The 23,328-nt window shown below is 31.3% G+C and overlaps 1 protein-coding gene across 7 annotated transcripts in view; it reads left to right on the top strand.

Moving 5' to 3' along the window:
• Positions 1 to 23,328, top strand: part of LOC136978490 (very long chain fatty acid elongase 6-like) — a 96,208-nt gene that overhangs the window by 61,213 nt on the left and 11,667 nt on the right. The window contains exon 1 of one of the 7 annotated variants that reach the window (XM_067274205.1): positions 3,647 to 3,771. The exons of the other annotated variants lie outside the window; for them this stretch is intronic. The gene's annotated coding sequence lies outside the window, so the exon portion shown is untranslated. Of the gene's footprint in view, positions 1 to 3,646; positions 3,772 to 23,328 lie in introns of those variants that run through there. 7 annotated transcript variants of the gene reach the window in all.

Raw genomic sequence — 23,328 nt, forward strand, 5'->3', positions numbered from 1 at the left:
GAGACTTTTTTTTATGCGGTGAATAGGAACCGCATAAAAAAATATTTTTTAATTGTGTTGCGAAAACTATTTTTTATAGCCACTCGTGAAGTTTCGCGCGATTTTTTTTAATGCATTTTCTTTTATGCGGTCCCTATCCCCCGCATAAAAACAGGTTTGACTGTAATTACTTTCAGTGATATTTTTTGTATTTAAATAAAACAAATGCATTGTATAATCCAGGGGTGGCCAACTTTTGTGTACATAAGATCTACTTTTTATCTTAAAAATGTGTCGCGATCGACTTGTTGTCATAGGCATAGTCTAAGTGGAGAGGGGGAGGTGTGTAATACATACTATGTTTATACACTGTATTTCAGTACGAGGTGCACTCCCGCGAGCTATGGGTAGATAAGCAAAATATATTCAAAACTATTTTTCTATTTTTTAAACCACTTATTAAGTTTTCGAGATATAAGGCTCATAAAAAAATAAATTTCCAGACCCAACTTTTGATATTTGCAGCTACCAGTTCATTCCGTACAGGCGGTACCTAAAAAAATCTTTCAAGATAGATTTTTAGTAACTTACAATATAATTTAATTTTTTTATCAATTGTAATGTATAAGTTGTGGTACTATTTGTTCGTAAATATGAAAAAGTACAGTATGGCTGATAATTTGATTGAAGATTATCATGGAAGAATGATATAAGATTTTTAGATTTATTCTTTGTTAATCTATCGATCGTGGGAGTGCATGTCGTACTGAAACACTCTGTACATCTACCTACGTAAAAAACAACATAATTATTTAACGGGCCAAAAGACTCACATTTAGGGGAAATAAAACAACATGAGTAATTATTAACAATATTAATTCGAATTAGCTACAGATAAAGACAGATTTGAAATCTATTTTACTGTATTACCTTAATAATAATGGGAGAAATAGTAATAATATTGTTAATACATGTACTAAAGAAAAGAAGCTACCGTATGACAGTACCAAATATTCAAGCTAAATGGCTGTGTTTTTCTATGAGTCGAGTCATAACTGCATGCATATTGTTGCGTTTGCTTGTGACGTTCAGGCGTTGCGTTCAGTTACAAGTGTAACACATAAAGTAAAGACATCGCGAGCGGTCTGACCAAAATTGGCTTCGCGATCGACCGGTCCACGGCCGGATTTTAGGCGATTGGAGCGATTGGTGCCAATCGGGCCCCGCGCTTGAAGGGGCCCCGCATCACGTCAAAATTTATATATTTAAAAATAGTGCATGTTACAAAAATAAATATCTAGGTATATTATTATTAAAAATAAAACAACATATTTCAATATGTAAATTAACAGTTAATTAATTTTGTTATTTAAAGTTTGAGGGGCCCCGCAAAAAAAAATTCAGTCGGGCCTCGCACCTATTGGATCCGGCGCTGGACCGGTCGATCGCGATCGACTTGTTGGCCACCCCTGATATAATCCAATGACATAATTTATGAATTTTTAAACAAATTTTAATCATATTAGTAATTTATTTAAGTTAAAGAAAAAATGTAAAACATTTATTAAAAATTATTTATATTATTTAATTGCATAATTTCCGTGAAATCAATGGTAATTTTATAGGTAGACAACCTAATCTTTTCTCTATAACCTCGCACTTTAGAGCGTTAAACATGCGCCTTTCGATACTCGATCTCGGTCTATCACTCAGAATTCGGTACCAACCGGAGTTTTAAACTTTATATAATATGAAGTGACGTATGTTATGTGTTTTACATTACATAAACTTATATAGACGATGTCTTGCAAGTCGTGTCTTGTCCGGAACACACTCAATCTAAAACCTTTATTGTGTTATATATTCTATTTATACATGGTGTAGTACAACGTGATAACGTTCATAATATCAAAATTTGTAATAGTTACGGAAATTTGTTGAAATTGACGATGACACCATAAAATAATAATAAATTTTGAATGTTTGTCTTAAAATGATATGAATTGGGGCGCTTGGTGAAAAAAATGGCATATCTCGCAAACTACAAAAAATTACCAACATTTTAATAAGCAACGTTTTAAGTAAGCCTCATAGGCTTTCACCCATATTAATTAATAAAACGCTGCATATTAAAGTGTTGATGAATTGAAACACAAATCCTTTGTTCCCTCGTAAACTTCGTAATGTGGGATACACCGTTTTTCCACAAGCCCCTCGGTTGTATATGAAAAATTATTACTATTATTATTTATGTTTTGAAGTTAAGCAATAGTAGTATAAGTTATTTTAACTATACGCAAAGTAACTATATTCAAAGAAAAAAAGAGAAATTTTTGCTGTCAAAACTGATAAACAATAGTCTTTACGAAAATTTAGATAGGGTTGTCATGAGAAAGAAATTTGAATGTACTATTGAAATTAATGTTGACTTCAAGGTTATGGAAATCTGCAAATTAATAGACTGGAAATGACATTATTATTGTAACGATGAATTTTCTTGTTATGTTTTGAAGGTTGTGCTGTTGAAAACATTAATCAGATTAAAACCTTGTTTATTAATTTAAACCATTATAAAAAGTTGTTTAAATTGCTATATTTTTATTATTATATTTTTATACCAATAATAATAATAATAATAATAATAATAATAATAATAATATAACAATAATAACTTCTTTAATTTCTGTTTTGGTTACTATGCCTTGACTTTGGTCCGGCATAGTACACAACCACCGGTGTTAACCGAGTATCTCTCACTTAACCCAACATAATAATATAAAATACAAATATGAAGCACCTACGGTGGATGAATAAGGTATTTATTGTCTGTAGTCCTTTCTTGCACATGTGTCATACCACATACATTAACGTAAAAGTCTTCAAACATTAGGACTTCACAACAGCATAGACTATACTTTAGAGTACATCATATTACATAAATAAACCATAATAAACACATGTCACATAGTCAGGAAATTCTTAAATACAATACAAAAGCGAACAATATGTAATATAAACATAATATTAACTTGTTCTGTAATTATTCCTCGATCCTGGTCTGGCATATTACTGGATATTAATATATAAGCCCATTAGGATATTGTATTTTCCACTAAGGCCATAAAAATGATATTCTTCTCTCTAAAAGGACTCATTGATGAGTCGATAATGTAGTTAAGAAGCATAATATATATTTAAAAAACTAACCGTTGATTAAGTATTAATTAATTGTTAATAGTTAAATTATTAACAGTTAATTAATAATAATCAACTTCATATTTTCAACAGTCACTATTGGTAATTATAGACCTGCAATATATTATAATACTTATAGTATGGAGTACATTAATAGTTCTCGTTTAAGTTTGTATACTTTTTATATAAATAATAAGTATATCATTAAAAAATTGAGGGAAATTTAGGTCATAAGGTTTATAAGAATACTAGATAACCTTTTTACTAGCTAATTAACTTGAAATTGCATAATTATGAGAAAAATTTTGCTCAAATGAAAATATGGATTTATTGTTATATTTAAATGAAAATTACGTAAGTACTGTCGTAAACTCAAAAAAGTAATAAAAATATAATTAAGTTAAATTGAAATTCTGCTTTCTATTTCAATTTTTTTGGGTTTCAAATGAAAGAATAGCTCGTTTCAACGAATGTAGTTTTTAAAATAGATTCAAAGAATTATTTTTAGCAGATTCACCTGATAAATAAAAAATAGGAAAACAAACCGAAAATATGACGCTTGAACTGACAATGTCTTTTCCTATAAAAGCATGTGAAGTATATATAATTTTAGTCATTATTTGAAGTAAAATTTTTCTTTGAGAATTTTAGACTTAAAATAAAATGTTATAAGCGTTAATATTACAAAAAATAACAAATTCTATATGCTTAAACGCTTTCGTAACTTTAATTCAAGTTGGAAATTCCGGTCAAAAATAAGCTAAATTTATTCTGTTTTGTTTATTTCCGGAACAGTTATTACTAAATAAAGTTCTGGTATCTTTAGTTAAAGCATCAGTAGTTATGAAGTAGTCAGATAACATATTTATTGTAAACTAATTAAGAATACTGCATAAATTGTGTTTTATTTAATATGTAAAATAATTATATACAGTATGTATATATATTGTTATCATTTAATTTTAGAAATATATGAGCTGATATAATGTATCCAGTAAAAACTTAACAAATAAAAAGATTGTACAACATAATATATAATTCGGTCACGTCTTAAAAAAATTAAATTCAAATTTTTATATATTATTAAAGATAATGGACATACGTGGTACGATCCAAAAGTTCGGGGAATGCAGTAATCTACGGCAACAAAAGCATGTATTTAAAGTTACAGCGTATGAAATGGATTCTACCAAACCACCTATACGTGTTCAGGTTAATTTCACCCATGTCATGTGATTAAACCGCGAGCGCTGCTGTTTTTTTCCGGAGATAGTTACCTTTGTCCTGAGATGTAATCAAAGTGAAGTTTCAAGAATAACCTCCAACATTAAATTTTGTCAGCGTTTAGGTAAAACACCTACGGAGATTTTAAAATTGCTAAGAAAGGTGTACGGTGATTCTACGGTGAAAGGTCACGGTTGTTCTTAAAACTCCACTTTGATTACGTCGCAGGACAAAGGTAACTATCTCCGGAAAAAACAGCAGCAAGTTTAATCACATGACATGGGTGAAATTAATTTGAACACGTATAGGTGGTTTGGTAGAATCCATTTCATACGCTGTAACTTCAAATACATGCTTTTGTTGTCGTAGATTACTGCGTTCTCCGAACTTTTGAATCGTACCACGTAATAAGTTATAAAGCAGTCAGTAAGAGGTCACGCGATGAAATATTATTCTATTGTTACAGAGAATTAAAGAACTGAGTTCGATCCAGGCACATAATTTATCACGGGGTCGTTTCCTCATCCTCGAACCTTGATGTCCGAGCTCATTGCAAATCAGGCCTATATAAGTTGGTGACCACCACGTAGTCTTAATGAGCCAATATCTTGCATTCAAAAATTAATCAATTATAGAGAAGTTACTATACTTAACACCTGTGTAGGAATGTAAAAATTGATCAATTGCCTTATTGGAACTACTACTTTCTTACGTAATATCGAAATAAGGAAAAATGGCTTTTATTTCAAAATATACAATATATTCTTGTAAACGATTATTTATTTTTTCTTTTTTTTTAATGCTGACAATAAGGGCTTTTCTAATGACTGAGCAGAAAAGCCCCGTATACCTGCCATCCTGCAGAACTTCGCTTTTCGCTTGGAAGTGCAAGTGCGCGTGAGTTTTTCCTGCGGCGCTTTGCTTTGACGGTGAGTTGGGTTTTATTCTTCGGTTTTGTCACTAATAATTTAAAAGATGTTTAAAAATATCAAGAATGGAAGAGATCCAATGGAAAAAGCAAAACAGCACATAAAAGTTAAATTTAATAATATCCTAAGTGAAAAAGAACTAATTTGATTTAAACTAGGATCCCGGGATTGAATCCGGACAGGTTGAAAAACTTAGGGTTTTTGGGTGGTCTGTTCAGGTAAGTTAGGCCACGTTCCTCACCACTCTGTTGCCCCACTGTGGGCCTGGCCAAACCAATAATGGGGTCACTTAAAAAGGCCCTCTTGCTTTCACAGGACAAAAAAAATTATAAAGGATAAATATTTTTGAAACAAAATCATTTTAAATAATGAACATTGAAAACTTTATGACTTTTTTGATTTAGTTAATTATTGAAATCTTTCAGCTACCTTTAAACTATTTAAAATCAATCCCTATTTCATTTAATCAATATTAATTTTTAAGATAAAAACATTCCTTTCCATTATTAGTTACAAATTTATTTTTCACTCAAAATTTTAACATTATTCGTAATAATTAAAATAATTATATCTACGATATTTTCTATGTTTATAATAACCATAACTTATAGTAAAATATATTTACAAAAATTATAGTAATCTGATTATCCAGCCTAAAAAAAGACTTGCAGACTATTAAATTAATGATAGTGTTAGAAAATAAAGAACAATGAAAAAAACTGTAAATCTTATAAACTTAATGAATACTTAGTATGAATATAAAATCAGATTTGTTAATAACTATTCAATTTAATCATTTTCTTTTCACTAATTATATTCTTCACACAGTAAATCGAATAAAGTGATATTAAGGAAAAAAATTGGAAAAATAAAAGACAATTATTACACTATGAACACTATAAACATAAACTAATAAGACCCGAATTTTGATTCTCAGAAATATTTTGTGCAATGTGGCCAAATGTGTATCAAGTTTCATTTCTAATAACTCGACTTTGTTATTACATGCCTTAATTGGTATAGAGATAATTTAGACGTCCATATGGTTGAAATAACAAAAACATTTCTTTAAAATCATTTACAAGATATAGTGAATCTATAAATTAAAATAATTGATAGAATGTTTGTTTTCATTTTATTTTTTAAGAGTCTGATTAATTTTGTACTTAGATATTAAATCTGTTAAATAATAAAATTGCTACAATAGTAGAATTGCTATAAAAAACAAATTTGGATTTTCTTGGAGTTATATCTGTTGGAAAATCACCCTAAAGCGTGAGATCTCAAAACTTACACTCCGTAAAGGTATTAAAATCTATTTTTATAATTGTTCATTCATCTAGAAAGATATGCTTTATTATAAATAAATATATCCATCATAGCTTGACAGTAAATGTTATGTTGAAGTGTTCTTTTTCATGTTCATTGGCATAACATGCTGAAAATGCTTGATACGCATAGATTTTTCGTCAACTCGACCTTAACCTAAATTACAATGAAAATTTAAATAATTTGGATTATGTAATAAGTTTTAGCAATATATTTTAAGTTTTCTTCTTAAATATTTTAATAAATATTTTATAAATTTATTTTCATGGCAATTTAAAATAATATATAACACTTATCCTCATGACTGTTATAAATCGAATTCATTTTTTTATAAATAACTTTTAAACTAGATCATATAGAATTATGAAGGAAATAAGTGGATAATTTTGTCAGCTTACAAGTACAAGGTTAATCTTATACTTTTAACCTATATAGATTTTCTGTATAATAATGTACTATCAGTCTTGATAGTTAGACACTATAAAATGTTTATAGGTGTTTAACTAGTTAATCCTAGCTTTATCTAACATATATAATTATTTTAAGTACACTAATTAATTCCGAATAAATAAATAAATAAATATAAATATATATATATATATTACAATACTGAATGTAAAGGAAATTAATCAAACAATCAGTCACGCTTCACTCTAATTCTGTAATCTAGATATTAGACTGATTCAAAATAACAAAGAATTTATTTGTTATATTATTTTAATGAAAATGCTAATAAAATTAATTTAAATTAATTACAGTTACAGAAGAACACTATAAAAATGATGAAAAAAAAGATATTTATATTCTGTAATTTTCTTAAAATTATCTTTTGCTTCCTGTAGCAAGTTTGATTGAGAAATAATAGATTCAAATTGAAAATAAAAATAACAAAGAAAGTAATTAAATAAAATATTGAGACATGAAATTTATTTATACAAAATTATGTTAAATTAAAGAATCATTTTCCAGCATCTTCTATTTGGTAACAAATTATAAAAATAACATCGATGAAATTAATATAATCTTTCTTAATATTTTATAATTAAGATGAAAAAGTTGACAGATAAAACCTATTCGTTTAAATACAGATATAAATAAAAACAAAACTGAAACAGGAACAGTCAAGATAATGCTTTTTCTATCATCTAAGAGCGTATGTGGAATACTGTATATTTTTCGAATAGTAAAGTCACCACTTGATTATTTTATTTTCATGTTGATAAAACAATTTTAAAAGTTTTCTTTTTCTAATCCCAATTTAGGGGGCCCGTTTTCTGTAGGAGCGTCGAATCTTTAATATTATTGTAATTCGTTGTGGTTTTTTTTTTTTTTTTTTTATTTGTTTAGAGATCAGTTGAGCTTCTGCTACTGATTTGGTATTTTAAATTCTAGTTTGAATTTCAGCCCCTCAAAATTAGTAACCATGTATAGTCGATGCCATAAATTTGACCTTAAAAAATGGTCTAAAAAATTCGACTTTTAAATGATATCAGATCCGTGTTATCGTCCAAAAATCTCTATAATTAATTTAAACACAGATTTTTAAAAATGTGTGTTTATATATAACCTATATAAACACACATTTTAAATTCTATAGGTATTAGGTTAAATTCTATAGGTAATAGATAAATTCTAAATTCAAAAAATTAGGAATGTAGGCTATAGCATAGGAAAAAAGTGTATAATACTATGAAAATGTACTGTACAACGACAAGATCAAATCATTATAATATGCCGCCTACACCTGTTTAATAATTTTCCTTATCTCAACTAACTGTCTATATTAATTTAAGTTGTTTTACAAACTAATAGTGTATTATAAAGTTTTTTAAATATTGTATTTATTATTGAAAAATTTATATACATAAAAGTATTTTGTAAATGTGTACATCTGAAAGATATATGTAGAGATATGTAGAGTTAAATATAGAATGAAAACAGCCTTTGCATTTTTCTTTAGATTATATAAGCAAATCAATTATAACTGTTTTTTTTCTAAACTTAAAACTTATCTCTTTAAACTTACTACATTATTGGGCTGCAATTTATAAAAATTGTAGACCTATAAATTTCCACTATGGTACGTCTGTCTATATGTCTGTCTTTCCTTAATCTCGAGAACGGTGGTAGGTAAATGAAGGTCAAGATTAGATGTAGATGTAATTCAAGACAAAATTAGGGGCAGAAGGCCCCGATTAAATAACGTAACTTCCGGTTTGCATCGGAAAATTTTTCCTGTTTAAAGAGTTAAATGACAGTATGACTCTGTTGCTAACAGAAAAAGTATGATGTACAGGGAAAACTCACTACTAATTTGAGGTGGAGAGCATGAATTTTCAATTAAATAAATTTTAAAAATATGATGAAAAATTGCAGACTGGCACTGTGGTGATGGCAATGTTTCAATAGCATTTCTCCCCAGTCAAATATTTATGACATTAAATTACCATAACTGGAAATTTTATATATATACACTCTTGATCAGTTGAAGAGCAAACACTCAAAGGTCTTTCTTAAAAAATAATTTATCAAAATTGATAAACATAACAAATAAGTTTTCCGCTCAAGGTTCTCTTTTATATATACATTGTCAAAAATCATAGGATTTTATTTGGCGAAGAGAATGTTTGGCTCGTATCCAGCCAAACATTCGCTTGTGAATTTGCGTTATCTGTCAAAAATTATCAGGAAAAATTTTCCTCTTTCACATTATAAAATCATATTCCAGTCTTGTCTAAAAAGAAGAAAGAAAAGTGTTCATCTCAAATTTTATTAAAGTAATTTATACTTTAAATTTTATATATAATAATAATAATAATTAACTACATACAATTTATATTGAATTACTACGAAAGCATAACATTCTGTCATAACCTGTTTTATGTCAAATATGAAACAAATATAGTATATAAAGAAAAATAATTGGAAATTCAGTTGGATGATAAGTTAATAAATTAAAAATTCGTATTTCAGTTATGTTGAGGGGAAAAGATATTGATGTTTTAATACATATAGTGATCGTTTAATTTAAATAAAAATGAGAGAATAGTTTTCTTTTTGCTATTAAGTTTTTAGTACTTTAAGTCTGATAATTATCATCCTTTTAATTAATCTTTTTTAATTAATATGATGATGATACTAATTAAATGATGTTTTTCTGATAATTGCTTTCCAAATTTGTAAAACAATCAATTCTTTGATATATTTCCTTCGTTAAATTCTTTTAAAAAGTATACTCAATTGCAATTTTTATTACAAAAATATGTTTTTATTTTTAAATCTATAATATTTAAAGATATGAAAGATAATATAATAAAATCAGCCAGATAGCCGGGTGATGTCAGCGTAGTCAGCATAACCGGTATTTGCGAGAAGCGACAAGAATATTTCGATAATCGCTAATATTTTGTCGCAATTGTTTTCTAAAATAAATAGTAAGTCTCGGAACGTTTGCGATGCGACAAGAATTTTTTTCAGTTAACTCGTTCTCTCTTATAATTTATTAGAATTGATTCTATGTAGTCGCAGCGACTAGCGACTGAAGCGTAACCTCTACTATACCTAACGTGACCAGACGTCCCGTTTTGAACGGGACTGTCCCTTTTTAGAGTTACGAGTTCCGGTGTCCCCGAAATGAACTCTGGGACGCAAAATTGTCCCGTTTTCTGAAACCGCGCGAAAATTTGAGTAGACGAGCCGGCCGGACGGCCGTCGCGCCGGCGGCCGAACGCGATCGGTGTGCGAGAGCAAACCGCGTCGTCGGTTGACGCGACGATAGCCGAGAGTGGCGAAGACGTCATCGCTCGCGCTTTGTTGACTAATTGTTTGGCAGATTTTTCGTTCGCCCACTTCTCGATATTTGTTTTGTTGTTGTTTGATGCTCGTGTACCTAGTAAATAACTTAAACTTCTTTTGTTTTGGAATCATAAGTTAAAATGCCGAAACGCAAGTATACGTTCAATGTTAACTTACAAGCAAAATATCCGTTTATCAAGCAAATAAATACTCCCTCAGATGTCAGATGTGAAAAGTGTCGTACAGAATTTAGCGTTTCCCATGGTGGTGCCAGTGATATTGAACAGCATTTAAAGTCTGAAAAACATAAAAATGCCGATCGTACCGCCGCTTCGAGTTCTTCGATGTTAACCTTTTTCAAGAAATCGGACGCACCAACTTTAAAGGATTTGGATATCGCCGCGGCAGAAGGCGTCTGGGCTTATTACACGATACAAGAAAACCACAGTTTTCGCTCTAATGATTGTGCGTCGAAATTAATTCAATCATGTTTTGATCCCAAATTTACATGCACGCGTACGAAATCAGAAGCTATTGTAGTAAACGTTTTGACGCCTACAGCAATGAAAGAATTAAAAGATGATTTTGATAAGTCCAATTGTATTACAATACTAAACGACGCTTCAAACCACGGTAACAAGAAAATATACCCTATTCTACTGCGCTTTTTTCAACCTTACGTAGGTGTGCAAGTAAAAATTTTAGATCTCCAAGACCAACCAGGGGAGACTTCTGACATCATTGTCGATTATTTAAACCAAGTGTTGACAGATAATAATTTGACAGCAAAAGTCGTGGCATTTTGCGGAGACAATGCCAACGTCAATTTCGGAGGTGCGGCTAGGCGAGGAACTAACAATGTGTTAACGAAATTGCAATCATTACTGAAAAAGCCATTGATAGGTATTGGATTTGGAGTCCATGTAATTCACAATGCAATAAAATCTGCTGCAGACAGGCTACCCTTAGTTTAAGAAAGCATTATTGTGAAGATATATTCATTTTTTTATATTTACACGATTCGAGTTGAAGCTCTAAAGGAGTTTTGCGCAGAAACTGAAACGGAATATCAACAAATGCTCGGCTATAGCAAAACTAGATGGCTTGCTCTTATGCCTGCCTTGGAAAGGGTTTTAAAAATGTATCAGCCATTAAAAAACGACTTTTTGAGTATTGAAAAATGTCCCCTGTTACTAAAAACTTTTTTGAAGATCCCACATCCGAATTGTGGCTTTATTTTTTACACGCTCTGTCAGCAAGTTTTCATCAAGCTGTATTGAAACTGGAAGGTCAGACTGTATCGGCAATTGAAGCTGCAAAAGAAATCAATCAACTAAAAGACAATTTGACTCAGAAACAGACCAATCAGTTTCTTCTATTTATGGTCCGTCAATTAATAGTGAAATCGAAAGATAATGTTACTGACATAGATGAAGAGTTTGTGAAAAGGGCGGGTACAGAGTTTTATCAAACAAGCCGTGAATATCTGGAGCAGTGGACTTGCTTTCTTACCAAAGAAATGGAGATATTTTATTGGGCAGATTTAAAAAAGGTCCCGCATGGGAAGACGTTCAAAAATCTCTGGATGTATTAATTGAAAAGGAATATATTGACTGTAATAAAGATGCAGAAGTTTTTGACGAATTTTCGTTAATTTGTAACTACATTACATCGGATAAAGTAACCAAATGGAATAATCTAAATGTTTCCACGAAAACTCGTTGGGTGGAAGTATTCAAACACTTTCAAGCCAACAATCTTCAGCATGAAAACTTTTCTATTTTAATTGAATATATTTTATGTTTGCCTGCTACAAATGCTCCAGTAGAAAGAGTATTTTCTATGATGAACAAATTGTGGCCATCTGAGAAGACCCAGTTACAAATTTCAGTTCTAAAGGCGATGTTGATAATTAAGGTGAATATAAAAGAAACGTGCCAAGAGTTTCATTCTTACTTAAAATCATCACCAGCTATATTAAAGCAAATGTGTTCCTCTGATAAATATAAACATAACTAAACGTTTCGGGTATATATATTTTTTAATTCGTAACTTTTAAGCTAACTGACTTTTTCTGAATAAATAACTTTAAAAAAGTGTTTTTTTTATTGACTACCTGTTAATTAACCTAAATAAACCAATGTCCCGTTTTGAGTCAAAAAATAAATGGTCACGTTAACTATACCCGGAAAGTAATATTAATTTTTTTTGTGGCTAATAAAGAAATTAGTGATAACTACTTGTATTTCTTTTCTTCCTCCCGTAATTTTAATATTGGTTAATCTTAAACTAGATGTAATTTTTTTTAATCTAATATTAGCTTATTCAAAAATTTTTAAATTCATTCCTATTAGATATTTCTATAGTTATTTATTTATAATAGTTGAAATGAAAAAACAAAGCTTTGAGAAGCATGAGGAAATTTTGCAAATTAATATATATTTCGTAAATATATTTATAATAAGGTATTTTAAGAATTATAAAAATTATGCGTTAATTTCTTAATATAAGTAGTTTTAAAAATTGCCAACAGAGGGCAGCAGTATACTGGTTATTATAAGGAGATTATTGGTGTTAAGGCCGAACCACATCGTCATGTGAGCCTGTTGGGTCAGTGGTTAAAGTGCCAGCCTATTGCAATGGGCCACCCGAGAACAAAACCGGATGAGTCTAAAAATATTAGAGATTAGTCAGTCTGTTGGGCTTCATCCTTCACCATTTAAGGGCATCCCATCTATAATGAACTTGATTAAAAAGCTCTCTTAAGCAATATATATAGAGTCTGTTACATAATTTTACTGTATTTATTTACAAAGATACTATGGCCATAGTATAGGCCTTTTCCGAGTATCTAAAAGTAATGATAATCTACCAGTTCTTGACTTTTATGATATATCAATGATTGATGTGCCTTAAATAAACAGGTTATCCAGTTATCTTCTCGCCGTTGTCTTTTTCATAACAAGTTTCAATAGGGAAAACATTTCAGCCGGATAGATGAGACGGTTAAGGCGTCAGTCTGTTCTGAGGACTTTGGATCGAATTCGTCCCAGACACCTAGAAATTTTTAATGGACGGTCCGTCTCGGATACATTGGATCCTGTACCTCATTGTTTGGCAGCCCTATTATGGGCCTGACCGACCTAAGTATGGAAAAAAGGCACTTTTCAGTGCCTAAGGGCAGAAACGATTGATAAAATAAAGCCATGGAACATGATAGGAATCTGCCAATGAGGATGCCTCTCGGGAAGACTTTTTATGAGAAACTGGCCTGTTTAGAGCCTCGTTCGTTTCATCTCCAAATGACGTATTCAAAGTGTACCCGAATGGCGTAATCAGTATGGAAATCAAACACATTCAAACGAACATAACGGTGTGTCTACTCAATTTGTACATGCGTAATCATGCATAAATCCGTTAAATTTTCTTATTTCAATTATTCCAATAAAAAACACCCCAATAAAAATTTAATCGAAATATATCATTATAAATATTATATAATACAGTGTAATAAAGTGACCGATATGAAGTCATAAAAACTAATAATTAATGTAATTCCCATAGCTAACTCACATTTTTGGTTATTTGATACTCATTTAGTATTTGGAATGATGAGTATTTATTATTGTTGTACTTGATAAATAGGTTTTCTCCTAAATTATAACAATAGTCTCATCGTCTATTGTATGCTCATAATTAGCATTAATTACAGATTAGTATTTTCTGATAAATTGTAAGCATTCAACAGATGATGAGACTAATTTTATAATTTAGTAAAATATCGAGTACTATAATAATGAATATTCATCACTCAAAATGCTAAATGCATTAATTGAGTACTCATTATTAAGCCTAGACGAAATAGTAATATATATTAACTTAGATCCATTCACAGTAATCACCCTTAAAAATATATTGTGCTTACATTACACAAACAATTGGCCAAAATGTAACTTCTAATATATCTATAATTGGATGATCATCATAAAAGAACAGTAAATACAGAGTGTCCGAGAATGATCTTCATTATTATAAAATTTCATTTTTAAAAAATCGAATCGTTCTATCAAAATGAGGTTTTCGATAAAAGAAAGGTTCACTCAAAGTTTTTATTACAAATGTTAAGACAAAAGCTGAAGTTCTTTTCTTTTACGTACATTCAGCAAATCTTAACATATTCTCCTTTAGTTGCATGAAGAATGCCCAATTGATAACTGATTCGTTTCCAGGTTCTTTTTCAATGTACAGTACATCCCCTCGCTGGGCAGTTTTCTTATGTAGTTGCGCGTTATCCTATGGGCAGAAAGTTCAATTGCCTGGGGCCCCTACCAACAGGGTATTCAAAACCAATCTTTTTATAAACTTATTACTGTAGTAAGATTATCGAAGTTTAAATTTTGGTTATATCTGGTAGCTTAAATTGTCGGTGTGGCTCAGGGTGCACCGGTGCAGCGTAAAACTTAAACCTGCTAGAGGTCGCGTTAAAACGAACGAGGACACCGGGGGATTCTCTTAAAATTCTCCCGAAGAAAAATGTTTGAAGTCAACACTATACATGACCCCTAATTCAAATTAGCCTGGGCCTCATGAAGTTTTAACGCGTCATTGTCTTTAAGTAATTTTCAATGTTTCCTAGATAATGGATTGGCCACGGGGACAATATTCTGGTCTCTAGATCTCCCGACATAACCCCACTGGATGTTTTTGTGGGATTATGTGATATAACATTACTGTTTTAAAAGAAAAAAAAAACCTTTTGTTTTCCTCTCTAATGTTACACAGAAAATACTAAAAAACACTTAGCAAGAAATCAGTTATTAATTGGGCAAATAAAAGATCACATGTTGAAGTTTATTGAATGTACACAGAACAAGCTTTTATATTAATTTTTGTACTAAAAATGTTGAGTTAATCTTTTTTTTTAATCACAAACTACATTTCTTTAGACCTCTTCGTTAATTTTTAAAGAAATTTTATAATAACGTAGACTTTTCCCAGATACTCTGTATATTGTCATTTATTTCGTTTGTTGAAGAAATTGGCTCATACTTTATTTTTTATTTCAGTCTTTATTTTGAACACTGAAATGAACTTAATAATAAACAATCCAAAATTACTTTTATGGAAATATTTGTCGTACAAAAATGTCTTTTTGTGTTATGGCTTTCTTTTATACTTCAAACAGATGTGCATCGCTACATTGCCTCCTAAAATAGTGTTTAACTTCTTATTTGCATTCTAAAGTTTGAGAAAATTCATCCTACTGCCATTACTGTCATTTATTTTCATCACGAGATCGCAATATTTATGTTTTAGCATGTCTGACTCCTTCTTCGTCGTCTTGCCAATGGTCGAAAACCAGTTTGACATCCGTAAACAAAAACAAAAAAAATAGCACATATGTGAGATCGAACTAAATAAATTTATATTAATTTGAAATTTCACATTTGTGATACCTTGTTGACATAGTATAACAATAATATAAATAAAAAATAAACTAATAACACTCTCAATACAAATCTATTTTAACTAAGTATAAGCACAATAAATGACTATTAAAATATGAAAACAGAATTTTTTTGGAATTTTAGTAATCTCACATTCAGTTTTTCTTCGCTGAAGCTATTATAACACAAGGCCACAGATAGCGACGCCGCTTTTCAAGGGTAACTCGTTATTTTACAGTGATGCAATACAAAAAGTTTAACTTCAATTTACTCTTTACTCTTTCATATACTGAGTTTTCTGGTCATTCTCCGCCTTATAATAATAATCATGACAATGTGGAAAAAACTGAGATTAAAACAGAAAAATAATAATAATTATGTCTTTCTAATATATTCTTAATTTGTTAATTTTAGTTATCCTTCACTTATCAATAATATGTATTGAATTTAATAAATAGCTATTAAATTACCGATTGTTTTGAATAAAGTAGCTCTTATTCTTTATTATTAGGTAATATGATATATTTAATAATATATCTAAAGCTTTTGTCTTAATTCTGTCTTTATTCTCTTATATATATTCTGTTTCTTGATTTTCCTTTAGAATAAGATAAAACTTGATCTTTATTTTTTTTAAACTGGATGATAAAGTATTATAGAACTACTGTATATTATCCATGTATTATCCTTTAAATTGCTATTCTAAGCCAGGAATAGAATAGCAGTTAAAAGTAACACCGTTAACACTATCTACATCAAATATTATAGGATACATCAGTATAATTGTAAGATCATTAACTTGGCTTTTTCAATTACTGTTTCTTTTATACTATTAACAAATGTTTGGAAATAATTGGCATTTTCTTATAAATGCATGAACCATTATAACATTTCAATATGAAAAAATTTCTTATATCATTATATCCCTTTCACTTGTTGAAAGAAATTAGCCATATCATAACTTAAAATGTCATAACTTAACAGGTCGAGATAATTTATTATTAATGCAACACATTAGGCAAGTGCTAGGTTGATATGGCCTTTTTTGAAGTAGTCCGCATCGAGATTCCCATCAATTTATTAGATAACACAGTACGGTTGATTTCTTTCAAATCTAATAAATTGGTTATTGTGTATAAACATTTGTTATTTTACAAAATAATCAGTATGTGTGGTTAATGTGTAAAATACATGCAATTAATTATTTTCACCGGTTATTCTACAAAACAACCAAACCTTTTTGATGAGTGATAAATTGTAAAGTACTGGACACGATATTTTATTGTTACCATTTTTAAACGACAACACCTCCTACTAGTTGGAACAGGACAAACTGTCGTGACATTTCGAATTAAAGAGTATTTTATGCCTTTTGCATGGAATACTCTGTAATTCGAAATGTCATGACAGTTTGTCGAAAGGCATTTTCTCTTGCAGTTGCTGTTTCTTGTACCCATGACCATCTGTAATAAACAATTTTCTGGCACAGTAGCGAAGAGACACAATAACAACGTCTTCTAAATATAGGTCTCTTGACAAATGACAAACTGGCTCCTCGAATACTTTTGAGTCAATCGTGTTTTTTGGTACCAAGCCCATACATCTCGCCATCACCATCCACCTGCAGAATGACCGCTAGAAGATCCTTGAGTCACTCCTCCTGTCGACAGTCCTGTCTTCCAAGAACTCGCAGTTTTACGGTATCTCCGATCTTGCCCCTTACGTAAACTTTCGCAAGGGTTGGCAATATGCGCACATGTAACCAAACGCGGGAGACGTCACTTAGGACTGGGACAGGTTCAAACTTGCAGAAACGTGACTTTAATCACAGAGTTCTGGTTATTATTCATAATAACAGGTTATTGTGCCCAATTTTTTTCCAAAATCATGAATATTCCATCACACTCACCAAAACTGTTGGCTATTATGCAGAATACCCGGTGATTGTGCATACGAGGGCTGTTCGGAAAGTTCGTGGCCTGAAATAGAACAACAAACAAAATAATGTTAATACTTTTTTTATTTTTCAATGTAGTCTCCTTTATTAGCAATGCACTTATTCCAGCGATGTTCTAGCTTTTCTATGCCATCACAATAGGTCGATTTGTCAAGGTGTGCAAAATACTTGTTCACTTCAGAGATGACTTCGTCATTTGAGTGGAATCTCTTTCTAGCCGAAAATTTTTTTAGGTTTGGAAAAGAGTGGAAGTCACGGGGGGCCAAATTAGGTGAGTACAGTGGATGTGGAACTAATTGGAAGCGAAGTTCGTTTGCCTTTTGTTCAGTGATTCTGGCGGAATGTGCAGGTGCATTATCGTGGTGAAACAGAATCTTTTTCTTCTTCAAGTGTGGCCTCTTTTCTTCGATATCTTTCTTCAGTTTTTGCAAAAGTTCACAGAAATAAACAGCTTTGATGGTCTTTCCTCTTTCTAGGTAGTCAATAATGATGATTCCTTTAGCATCCCAAAAAATCGAGGTCATCACTTTCCCCCCGCTGATGGAACTGTCTTTGCCTTCTTTCGTGATGGCGAACTGTGATGTTTGCGTTGCTTCGACTGTTCTTTCGTTTGAAGAGTGTAGTAGTGGACCCACGTTTCATTAGTAGTCACAAACCGACGCATGAAATCCTGTGGGTTTTTCTGATAGAAGACCAAACACTCCTTTGTCATCAAAGTGCGAACACGTTTTTGCTCGGCGGTCAGCAGACGCGGCACCCGCCTTGCTCAGACCTTCGTCATGCCCAAATTTTCGGTTAGGATGTGGTAAACTCGGTTGATAGAGATGCCTGTTGTCTCAGCTATCTCACACGTTTTCAAACGGTGATCTGCTAACACCAAATCGTGAACTTTGTCGATATTTTCTTCAGTGACAACAGTTGACGGCCGTCCGCTGCGAGGGTGACTCGTGCAGAGAGTGTGGAAGATGACCTTCCGCAGTCTCTCTGCCAGATTTAAAAAGGGGTGTCCATTTTTCCACAATGGCGTACGAAGGAGCAGACTCTCCCAAAACTTCATCCATGTCAGCTTTGATTTGAGATGGGGTCAACCTTTTTTTCGTCAGGTGTTTTACGACTGCACGAGTCTCCATTTTTTTCCATTTTTGACAAAGCATGTGCACACTGACTATTTGATAAGCTGTTGTGAAAAAAACTTTACGACAAATCAAGCGGAAATTCGTATCGTATGTTTAGCAAAGAGGACTGAATTATTCCCGCCAAAAATTAAATTGATCGCAGCGCCGCATATAGGCAAGGCCGCGAACTTTCCGAACAGCCCTCGTATGTACCGGATTTATCGATTTAACCGTAGGAACAGTTTTTTTTTTTTTTTTTTTTTTTATTTAGGAAATTTATCATTTCCCCTTTCGGGGATCAGAATGCCCCTCTGTTCCGCAGAGCACTGCAGAGGGTTCCTAAACTTTATTACGATCTGAACCAGAGGTTCTCAAACTTTTTCGATTCACCGCCCCTTTTTGTTCCATAAAGTTATACCCAACGCCCCCTGACCCATCAGTGACCCCAACTTTTGCCTTTGGCCACCGTTCAGTACCCTGCCTCCAGCGCCCCCCTAGATTTACTCACCGCCCACAAGGGGGCAATATCGCCCACTTTGAGAACCCCTGATCTGAACTTTACAACATAAAACAAAAAAGACATAGTAAATAAAATAAGTTAAATACAGTTTTATACATTGGTGCATGTCAGTTGGTCTTACAATTAGTAGTGGTCACTTGCTACTTAGAAGACATTGGGAGACTTATCCCGTTGTTATGTTAGCTCCTCTTGAATATGGCTTTAGAAAGTCTTGACAGTTCCGGTAAAAGTGATCTAGTCCGTATAAGCCGTAGGAACAGTTGTCTCAACGCGTCTGCTAGACCTAAAACACGGGCCAGTCCTCTTTTGACATCGTCTTCAGAATCATCTCTAACTTCTTCAAATAGCCATTGATTAGCCGAAACGCTGGGCCCGCAGCTCCAATTTTAGATAAGAGAGCAAAAAAAAAAAAAAGTCATATAGAGCAAGGTCCGGCCTCCGGCCTGTACGACACACAAGTGGCATACAACTCGATAGGGACTATTTCAAAAATGCCATATCAACCTAGACACTGCCTAATATATTTTGTGAGTAATAAATTCATTCTCACTTTTTATTTACTTATCTTCGTTTAACTTTGACCTTTCCTTTATATTTATTATACGTGTGCCAGTACTAAAGGACATATTCAATATTTATAATGATTACATTGAAAACATTTACAAATTGTTCTACACATATTATTAAATCTATTTAAAAAGTTAATTTTAATATTTTTAATTAATAGCATGTTTACTTATATTGTCGCGCGGGTAGAATAACTGACGATTCTCTTGAAAATATAGCCCGCGCAGCAAAAGAGTAGACATGAGTCAGCTTGAGCTGGAAGAATCTAGATCAGGGATGGCGAACCTGCCCAAAGTGGCACGTAAGGAAAAATCATCTGGCATGTAATGTAGTACCATGCGATTTTGATTTATCATCTGTCTTTTTCATTCATTATTTTGGTTTATCACCAGATAATTCTTTTTTCAGCCAGATGCATTTATTCTAATTAAAGCATATTCGTTTGCTTTCTTTAAATATCGTTATTCAAAATATAAAACTTTGGCACTCATAAGCCCCTTTAAATCTAAGTATGTTTAATATATGGCACGCGAGCTCAAAAAGGATCGCCGTTCCTGATCTAGATGAAAGGGATGGAGAAAGACATGTGGCTACAACTTGGGAATTGAGACATGGATCTTATCTCTGTCATCTGGTTTGATTTTATATTTTAAAAACGTTTTTATACTATTTTTATCATAAATAATTTTTTCTTACTTTTTTGCAAACTTTATTACTTATTCTTAATTCTAACGTTATTCATTCGTTAATCACATATCTATTTCCATCCCTTTCATCTGACAGTCCTTTCTAGCTCAGGCTGATTCACGTTTAGCATTTACAGTTTTTTATTTTTATAAAATTCATCTCTACCTTGAAAATTAAACTTTTTGCCATTTTGTAATAATTAATTATATTAAACGTTTTTAAATAAAATATCATAACAGATGGCGATCTATTATGGACATGTTAAATGTTGTTGGGAGAAATTGAGTAACTCGTTGCTGCGTGTTTTTAAAAGATCAGCGTGTTCTTCTCTTGACGAAGGTCCACCAAAAAACCGCTTTGCGGCGATATATTTAGTTATTAAAACGATAAATATTAAATTTATAAGTTAAATAAAATTGAAGTGTTTTTTCAATAAGCATTATCAATTTCAAATTATGATCAACATCGCCACATAGCGCTTCCACTTGCAAGTCCTATTTTTTGTGCTCCCTACGGGTTAGTGTAAATATACCGTAAATTCCTATTTTTTTATTACCATCAAATCTGAAATCAAACTCTTGTAATTTCAGTTTTGATGGTGATATTAATCCTATTTTACAGACAGTGCTATACAGGGCCGCTCAAGCCTGCAAACAGGACACGCTTGCATGGCCCTGTATAGGACTGTTTGTAAAATATGATTAATGGGACCGCTTATATTCTTCATTACTTAATTAACGTTCTTTTATAAATTATAATTAAAAACAGTGAATAAATATTGTTAAAGTGTATAAATGTAACTAATTCATACAAATTACGTGATAAAAACGAGTTGTTTCTCATAACTTTTTATTGTGTTTATTAATAATCTTAATTAAATGTAATATAGAAGAAACTTGAACATTGTTTATCTGTTGGAAACGATTTATAATATAACTTGAATATAGAAAACAGTTTGCAATTTTCATTTAGCCTCTGTACAGCTTTAAACGTTATGCAATTAAGTGACTCAGGGCTGTTGAGAGTGGGAGCTGAAGATTTCTCTTCACATCCGGAAAAAAGTTAGTGGCCCGTACAGAAAATAAAATCTATAAAGCTTTTTATTAATAAAGAAACATTTAACGTATTTCATTTGTTCAAAAAATAAATAAATTAATAATAATAATAATAATAATAATAATGGCAAGAGGGACAAGCTTTACCCCCGTGTCCCACACATGCCTTCAATGGCCCTGAAGAAATATAATAAATTTTTTTTTAGATTTTAATATTTTTAAATTCATATCATCGAATGTTTGTATTAAAATAAAAAAATCACTTCTCTATAAAATTCGCTTGTCTTAATTTAAAACTGTCTGCGGGGAAAATTATTCAGATATAACCAGGTAGAATACCTGGTAATAGGAGAATCCCACTACCCACCTAGAATCCTGCAATGGAAATAATCTACCAGAGTAACATTTCACAAGTTATTAAAAAAAAAAAAAAATCTGAGGAGAAATTGCCTGGGAAAGAACTGTTTGGAGGAAATCTGCCTGAGGAAGAATTGTTCGGAGAAGATTTAACCGGGGAAGAACTGTCTAGGAAAAAATTATGCGGGGAAGAATTGTCAAAGATGAATTGTCGGGGGAAAAATTAACGGGGAACCGTCTCGGATATGTCGTGTTTCGTTCCTCATCACTCGGCCGCCCGCATTGAGCCTGGCCGAATCCACGATGGATAGAATTAAAAGTCCCACAGGACTGAAAAACCTAAACTGGACAAAAATAAATAAATAAACGATAGAAAAAAATTCAAATTCGAATTATTCCTAAGGATGAAAATAAGATTATTCAGAACGGATTGAGTCAAGATTTCCCAAAGCAATAATTTACGGATTGTTAATTTAGTTGCTCTGTTAGTTGTCATACCAGTTTATTTGAACTTAAGCAATTTTCCAGGTCTATAAATAACTTACAAATAATTTATCTATAGTCTTAAAAGCTTATTTAAATATCAAATATACTTCATGATTTTTTTCCTAAATCAGCATTCATCACGTGAAGGATCTTGATTCGTTCTGTTACGAACCAGGAAATGACTTACAGCAGTAAGATATTGTTAATCTAGTTTTAATCTTCTTTGGTTTTAAACTATGTTTTTAATTATTATGTATTAAACATCACTCTTTTAAATACCGATATAAAGTTATATGAAATTTAAATTTCAATAATGTTCTAAATTATACGGATACAGCCTTTAGTTGGTTGAAATTTCAAATTTAAAACCAATTACAATATTTTAAAGAATAGTCTTTGGAATTAATGTATGAATATTTTAACAAACATTTAATTTTGAAATCCGATGTTACTGTTCTTAACAGGAAAGACTGTAATTTAGTAATTTAAAACAACTTTCATTGCATCATAATTCAGTCTAAAACTGTAAATCAAAAGAATCTCTTTTTTTGTGATAATCATTGTTATTAATATTATTAAAAACACGCATGAATAATTATTAGATAATTTTTTATAAAAATATTTCTTTAATATTATATTCTTTTTTCTACTCCAAGAATTGTGTTTTTAAAGAATTAATTTATGAT

This window comes from Centruroides vittatus, unplaced genomic scaffold, assembly GCF_030686945.1.
Source record: "Centruroides vittatus isolate TY-2023 unplaced genomic scaffold, ASM3068694v2 contig_543, whole genome shotgun sequence".
Taxonomy (NCBI): Eukaryota; Metazoa; Arthropoda; class Arachnida; order Scorpiones; family Buthidae; genus Centruroides; species Centruroides vittatus.